Here is an 8029-nt window from a genome sequence, read left to right as displayed (position 1 = left end):
AGTACAAATGCAGCAAGAGTAATTCACATAACATCAAAAGTACTGTGGGCCCTTGTGGTATGGCAAAAAGATCAACCTGTGGCATATTTTACCGCTAAATGAAGCCATTCGACAAACCAACGGCATCATAAAGTGAAGTAAGATCTAGACATTTTATAACAAGAAGTGTAATAGGTTGACCAGCGAAGTTGGAATTTTATTGCTTAAATAACATTGTTTTCGTGCTTATTGTCACGTAAATAATTTTCCTGGTATCCATCCTATCCGTTTGCACGAACCGACATAATCAGCAAATGAACTGAAAATGAAGTGAACATTAATTTATTAGATTATCAAAATATAATTTTTACAACTTTTGGACAATTACGTAATAATAAAATCTTTGGCTGTAGTATGAATAATGTCAGAAGTAGAATGAAGCAAAAGACAGCATTAATTTATTTGCTAAAAATAGAGTAACTTCCATAATAAAAAATTGGTAGTAAAACTTTACGTAACTTGGACACTGAATTCCATTGTCAAAGCACAGTTTTAACTTAGAGCTTCTGGCATAATTTATAACTTTTATTATAAACAAATATCAGATACTCCCAATGAACTACAGTTGGAACAAGGTCAAATTGAGAAAGTTGACAGATTCAAGTGTCTAGGAGAATGATTGTAGCCTAATCTATCAGAAGGAACAGCACTAACAACTCGGATTAATAAGTTACAATTATTTATTAACCAAGAACATCTATAATAAGAAATGCCTATCTCGAAATTCCAAACTAAAACACTACCAAACAGTTTTCCGCCCTGAAGCTCTATATGCCTCAGAATGCTTGAATCTTAACAGGAAAGGCTTGACACACAAATTAGAAATTCAGGAGAGGAAGATCCCGAGAAAAATTCTGGGTCAAAACAAATGGCGAGTGCAGAAAACCATCAAACCAGGAGCTGTACAGTCATACCAAGAAAATCACAAATGTAACCAGAAAGAGGTGTCTCGCTTTCTACGGACATATCACAAGGATGGACCAAACAAGACTGACCAACCGACTTCTCAACTGCTGGAAGAGCAGGCTGACAGAAGGAGGACATCCAGGAACTGAACGTAACTGAAAGAGACATTAGAAACCGAGCACTTCTCAGAAAGATACTAAAATAAAAGAGGTTTCAGAACAGATCACCCCGTAAAAATACCGGCGCCCTGTGGACAAAGGAGAGATAGGAGAAACATAACCAGTGAATGCGGGATTACTGGTCAAACATCAAGTCCCTTTCCAGGCTGAAAAGTTGAATATTGTGGTCCTTAACCGGCCCATTCGAAAGAAGAAGAAGAAGCAATATCAGAGTAACTGCTAGGTAAATGACAGTCCTTACTAATGAGTTAATTCAAACAATGTTTCTGCTTGCTACAATTACGACAGTCAGTATTATCATGAGTAACGCAACAAGTTTCTGTCCACAGCCAGTAAACAACTTACTTTAACTGATCTTTGAAAATTAATATAATATGTTGTATGAGTTTGCTATTGGATTATTATTTGACTGCTGTGACGTGTGGTATGAAGTACTTGAAAGTGTGTGTTAGGTACTGTTCCTACGTTATAACACCAATAACTGTTCTTTCGTAAGATTGGTTACGAGTATTACGTTTAGTTTAAATTTAATTCTTCTTGTTCCGGGAAGCAACTGGCGACAGTTGGTTCTTTTGAATAATGAAAACTTTGAAAACCTTTTCCCCAAATTTTCCACTAACTACTGTTAATTAAAAACTAATTTACGTAATAAAAATATATAAAGTTAACCGAACTTTAGTTACAGTCGTTATTGCTAAAGTACTGAGCAGTGGCGATTCGGTAATAACTTCATCTACTTCTCTTGGTTTCGCATTATTCTTCGGAGTAGATGCCTTTTCCCCACAGATTAGGGACTTCAATTACACGGTCATATAGAAAAGCCTAACTAGCAGGAGAGGTAGGAGGGTTAAAGAAAGCAAAATATCTAGAAGTAAGTTCTGGACCGGCCTTAAGTGAAATGACCACATAAAAAAACAGTGGGAAAAGCAGATGCCAGGCAGAGATTCATAGAAATAATCTTAAAGAAATGGAAGTCCTCCACTAAAGAAATAGCTTATAAGGCGCTTATTCGACCGATTCTTGAGTATTGTTCACCAATATAGGATGCTCACCAGAAGAGAGAGAGAGAGAGAGAGAGAGAGAGAAGTAATGAGACAGAGAAGATCCAACGAATAGCGGCAGATTTCCTCACGTAAACGTTTAGTCGACATGACAGCGTCGCAGAGACGCTCAAGAGACCCCATTGGCAGACGCTACAAGATAGGCGTTGTGCACTACAGGGAGATTTTTGCATTGGAATTTCGAGGGAGTGCTTTCCGGGAAGAGCCGGACAACATATCACTTCCCTCCTCCCATCCCCCCACCCGACACAAAAATAGTCCCCGCAAAATAGTCATAACGACAAATTTCGAGTTTATACAGAGTCTTATCGACAATCATTCCACCCACGCGCCATTTACGAGTGGAGCACGGAAGGGGACATCAGTTAGCGGTACCAGGTCAAACAACACCAGGCTTGCGGAGTACTGATGAAGATTAATTCGTGATCCGTTCACGCTTCTCGTGTTCGTGTTCAGGTATATTTTCATATAATCTCAAAAGGCATCGGATACAATTTTGTAGCATCCAAAACGGATACTGAGTGATATGTGATTGGTGGACTTAGGCGTCAGTTGTTTTGCTGATCTAGAGTGGCAATATGGGATTAACGTTCTGTACTATCTTCTTTAAACATTATAACATTTTCTCAGAATTTTTCCGTAGACTCATTTATTAACATGGGGAATTTTCGTTTGTCCTTCCATGTAGCCACGTGGTCTTGTTCATTCGTATTGATGCGAGGTAACCTCGAGTGATCTAAGCCCATTATCCTACGTATTTTGTTTCGAAACCGAAGCAACTATGCGCTTTGCAATGCGCACGCCTTTCTTTCGTAAGATTTTTCAGGTGAGATCGGAGTGACGCAGTATGATCCAGATTGTAGTACCAGTTTTATAATTTTTAGGTTCACCTCAGCCTACGGTTTAGTAATTTTGAAGTGATATCCGTAACAAATGGCAAGCTCGTTTCACTTACATGAGTAGGGCCTGTAAGGCAAGATTTATTCCACGTATTCATTCCACGTTTGGTCTTTGTTTAGACAGAGAAAATGGCTCTGAGCACTATGGGACTCAACATCTGAGGTCATCAGTCCCCTAGAACTCAGAACTACTTAAACCTAACTAACCCAAGGACATCACACACATCCATGCCCGAGGCAGGATTCGAACCTGCGACCGTAGCAGTCACGCGGTTCCGGACTGAAGTGCCTAGAACCGCAGGCCACCGCGGCCGGCTTAGACAGAGAGTATACGCGATATTCAGTCTATGCTGTTTAAAAATGCCTAACAGAGAACATCGTCATTGAGCTTGCGAAGGTTCTACCATGTCATTGCCTAAGTTTTACAGAATGCGTTATGCCGACCGATGTGGCCGAGCGGTTCTAGGCGCTTCAGTCCGGAACCGCGCTGCTGCTACGGTCGCAGGTTCTAATCCTACCTCAAGCTTGGATGTGTGTGATGCCCTTAGCTTAGTTAGGTTTAAGTAGTTCTAAGGCAAGGGGACTGATGACCTCAGATGTTAAGTCACATAGTGCTCAGAGCCATTTGAACCATTTGAACACTGGCCACTGGGGGCTGAACCGCACAGTAACTCTGGGTTCGGTGTGGGGCGGCTGTGGGGTGAGTGGACTGCTGTGGTCTGTGGTGGGGTTGTGAACCACTGCCGGCCGAAGTGGCTGTGCGGTTAAAGGCGCTGCAGTCTGGAACCGCAAGACCGCTACGGTCGCAGGTTCGAATCCTGCCTCGGGCATGGATGTTTGTGATGTCCTTAGGTTAGTTAGGTTTAACTAGTTCTAAGTTCTAGGGGACTAATGACCTCAGCGGTTGAGTCCCATAGTGCTCAGAGCCATTTGAACCATTTGTGAACCACTGAGGGCTACGGCGGGGACGAAGCCTCTCCGTCGTTTCTAGGTCCCCAGTTCAATACATACATACATCATACCCGAGCTTATTAATTTTAAGTGTTAAGTAACAAATGCAATGTTTATGTATCTGATGTTAATTTTTTTGAGAACTACAAAAAAGTGGCAGCGGAAGGGATCTTCAGCCTCGTACGAAATGTTTGCTTCGCCGAATGTAGAGTTCAAAGAACGATCGGCCGCGCACAAGAGAATATGCCGGAATGTTGCCATAAATGCTATGGTCTTTGTTAATAAAACAACGTAAAATTGTCTCCAAATGTTAAACAAAATAATGTACGTTCAGTTCAAAATGATTCACGGATGGTAATACATGTACAGTGCGGAGAATTCCGTAAAGTTTTCGTGGCAGTAATGTGGACATAGTCCCCTGAAAAAACTTAAAACCGTTCATGTAATTAAGTATTTTGGAAGATACTGAATCCCATATATTTGCCCAAAGATGTGTTCAAAGAGTCCCGGCGGAGGTTCGAGTCCTCCCTCGGGCATGGGTGCGTGTGTTTGTCCTTAGGATAATTTAGGTTACGTAGCGTGTAAACTCACGGACTCATGACCCTAGCAGTTAAGTCCCATAAGATTTCACACACATTTGAACATTTTTTGTGTTCAAAGATCATGAGTAGGAGTAATGTACTGAATGAAAATTTATAATATATTATGAAGCCAAAAGAACCAGCTCGTTTATATCTGACTTGACGATGCCAAACAAAATTGTAATTGTGAATATCGAAATATTTTGACAGGATAGGGGCATGATAGAGCATATCAATAAAAGCAAAAAAGAGATGGGGCCCCTCCACGCCCGCACCAACGTGGTGACCAAACCAAAAGTTCTACTGTCACCTCCGTAAACATGTTAGTTGTCTAGTATGTGGATCACAGGATGCTGGGCTGTGACGTTGTCCGTGCGTCTGGGTAAGGCTACGCATTAACACGGTCCATCAGGTGATAAATAGTGGACGAAACGCGAGTGAGGGTAGCGATTTGAAGAGCAGAGGAAAAAAAGTGCCATGGCTCGTGCCGTGGGAAAAAAACCTCTGCGACAGTGGGATGGGTAGTAAGAGCAGTAGTGGCTTACTAGCTGCGATAGTTCATGCAAGGTTGGATTTGTTAGTATAGGTATCATGCATCATTACCATGACAAGCGATGGCGATGTGTCCCAGTTGTTGCTGCTGCTGCATTCCTGGAACAATCAAGATCGTTATACAGTAGTGGGAGATCGGCCATAGATCATCTCACTGTGTGGGGGATGTGTGGAGCTTGTTTGCATGCAGTGTACGGTAGGGCTTCCCTGTGTGGTGCCAGTTATTCGGCAGTGTACTCCAATCCAGCTGGATATCCAGTAATGGGTCTGATAAACAGGGGCTCGCCTGTGCCGTTATGTTTGCGTATGCTTGGCCATAGATGTTATGTCCTTACAAGTATGTCTTTTGGTCTTTTATGTTTCCATCAATAAAAGTGATTACTTTGCTTATTCAGAAAACACGCTAGCCAGAGATAACTCCACTCGCAGATCTTGAAGTTAAAAAATGGTTCAAATGCCTCTGAGCACTACGGGACTTAACATCTGAGGTCGTCAGTCCCCTAGAACTTAGAACTACTTAAACCTAATTAACCTAAGGACATCACACACATACATGCCTGAGGCAGGATTCGAACCTGCGACCTTAGCGGTCGCGCTGTTCCAGACTGTAGCGCCTAGAACCGTTGGGCCACATCGACCGGCTCTTGGAGTTAAAAGTGATCTTTGGTCGGGTAATAACGGAAATCAACGGATAGAGGGAATTTCTCAATCAAATTACGCAATTACATTCGAAGATAATTTTTGAAGTACAAACACTATCCAGTGCCCACAGTTCAAATGTTGGAACGAAAAAGGAACTGTCTGAATAATGATGTCACCAAACTCCTGAAGTATACATGGTAGTCCAAAACAGTGTGAAAAGCTTGTAAGGGCGTTCCAGGGTAGGTTGAGCTGAGAAATAACTGTTACGAAGAAAATTCAATACGTTACGCGGTTTCCGAGTCGTTACTGCACTGAGTGAGATACTTCACAGCTACAAGTGGTGTACAAAAAAGTTTCTGGGCTTCTATGAAAGTGTCAATGAAACAGTAAGTTCTGTTCGTGAGTGTATCGTTAAGATAGTTAACGAAAATACCCTGCCTTTAGACAAGATTACTGACTATACTGCAGACAACACTATTGTCAATTATGGTAAGATCCTTCATGATGCAACGTTACAGAATTTTGAAATCAAATTGTTCAGCTCATATTGTCCATAGTAACATCTGTCATGCAAATTATTGCCTTGATATAGACGTAGAAAATGTTATTCTGAAAATACGTAATCATTTTTCCATGTCTGCGAGGACGTAACGAAGATCTGAAGAAGTTTTGTGGATGCTGAATGGATGGAAATACTGAGACACCTCATAATTCGCTTGTTTTCTTCAAAACGTACAGCTGATTGATTAATCCACAACTGGCCTGCCACCAAAAGCTACTTCAGATCACTGGTAGAGGACTGTTCCATTGTCCTGAAGAAGTATTATCATCCGGAAGATTAAGGATATATTGCTAAAAATCCATTTATTATTCTTCAGCAATGTACTAAGATTTTTTGTTCAGTGCATCAAGATCATAGAAAGACACTACCTCGATGGTTGTAGCTTATGACAAAATGTGCTCACGGAAGAGAAAACTGGACCAAAGGAAAGAAGATCAGTTCTTTGGAACTGCAGTTAAGAATGCCATGGAAGCCCTATCTTCTTCGAGAAGAAAGAAGTTTTATGCAGTTCTGTCAAGAAGCCTTAAATTATTGTACGATTTCTCGGAGGAGGATGTTGCTGCGAAGCTACAGTTTTTTTCGTTCAAACAGAAGCATAGATTTTTCTTCCCTGGAAACTTCAGTGAAAACCCTCCATTTAACTGAAATAGTTGATATGGAGGAACTGTATGAAGTTTTTTCTCGTTGGGAAGATTCCTGTCAGTATTATGGAAAGCACAGAAGATGTAAGTTTCCAGAATGAGATTTTCACTCTGCAGCGGCGTGTGCGCTGATATGAAACTTCCTGGCAGATTAAAACTGTGTGCCCGACCGAGACTCGAACTCGGGACCTTTGCCTTTCGCGGGCCAGTGCTCTACCATCTGAGCTACCCAAGCACGACTCACGCCCCGTCCTCACAGCTTCACTTCTGCCAGTACCTCGTCTCCTACTTTCCAAACTTTACAGAAGCTCTCCTGCGAACCTTGCAGAACTAGCACTCCTGAAAGAAAGGGTATTGCGGAGACATGGCTTAGCCACAGCCTGGGGGATGTTTCCAGAATGAGATTTTCACTCTGCAGCGGAGTGTGCGCTGATATGAAACTTCCTGGCAGATTAAGACTGTGTGCCGGACCGAGACTCGAACTCGGGACCTTTGCCTTTTGCGGGCAAGTGCTCTACCAACTGAGCTACCCAAGCACGACTCACGCTCCGTCCTCACAGCTTTACTTCTGCCAGTACCTCGTCTCCTACTTTCCAAACTCTGCAAAGGTCCCGAGTTCGAGGCTCGGTCCGGCACACAGTTTTAATCTGCCAGGAAGTTTCAAGATGTAAGTTTGTTTTACGAATTTCAATAACTATCTCATTCTGTTAACGAAACGAATTAAAATTTAATTTAAATTGGTACTTAACGTTTGATTTCCAAGTAGCTATGAACTGTTCCCCATTTTAGTGAAAAATCCGGTATTTTTAGGTAACTGTCACTTATTTCTTACATCAAAAAGTGGCAGCCGTAGTTCTTCTGCTCCCATAGCGTAGATGATAGCGCACGAAACTGCTAAATCTTTGGCTCGGGTTCGATCCTCACCACTGTCCCATGTCCAATTTTGTATCGCTTTCATGTTCGCTTTTAGGAAGCAAAAGAAGAACTCGTTTGGCCATAACGTCTTTGGCTGGTCG

At 42.0% G+C, this 8029-nt stretch overlaps 1 non-coding gene across 1 annotated transcript; it reads right to left on the bottom strand.

The window, feature by feature from the left end:
• Window positions 1–7475: 7475 nt before the first annotated feature.
• Trnal-caa lies at window positions 7476–7550 on the bottom strand. The gene has a single exon. It is a non-coding gene; the product is annotated as a tRNA-Leu (tRNA).
• Between the last annotated feature and the right edge of the window lie 479 nt (window positions 7551–8029).

The sequence above is a fragment of the Schistocerca americana genome, unplaced genomic scaffold (genome assembly GCF_021461395.2).
Source record: "Schistocerca americana isolate TAMUIC-IGC-003095 unplaced genomic scaffold, iqSchAmer2.1 HiC_scaffold_43, whole genome shotgun sequence".
Lineage (NCBI taxonomy): Eukaryota > Metazoa > Arthropoda > Insecta > Orthoptera > Acrididae > Schistocerca > Schistocerca americana.
Note: the sequence above shows the minus strand (reverse complement) of the source record. Positions and strands in the feature narration are given on the sequence as shown.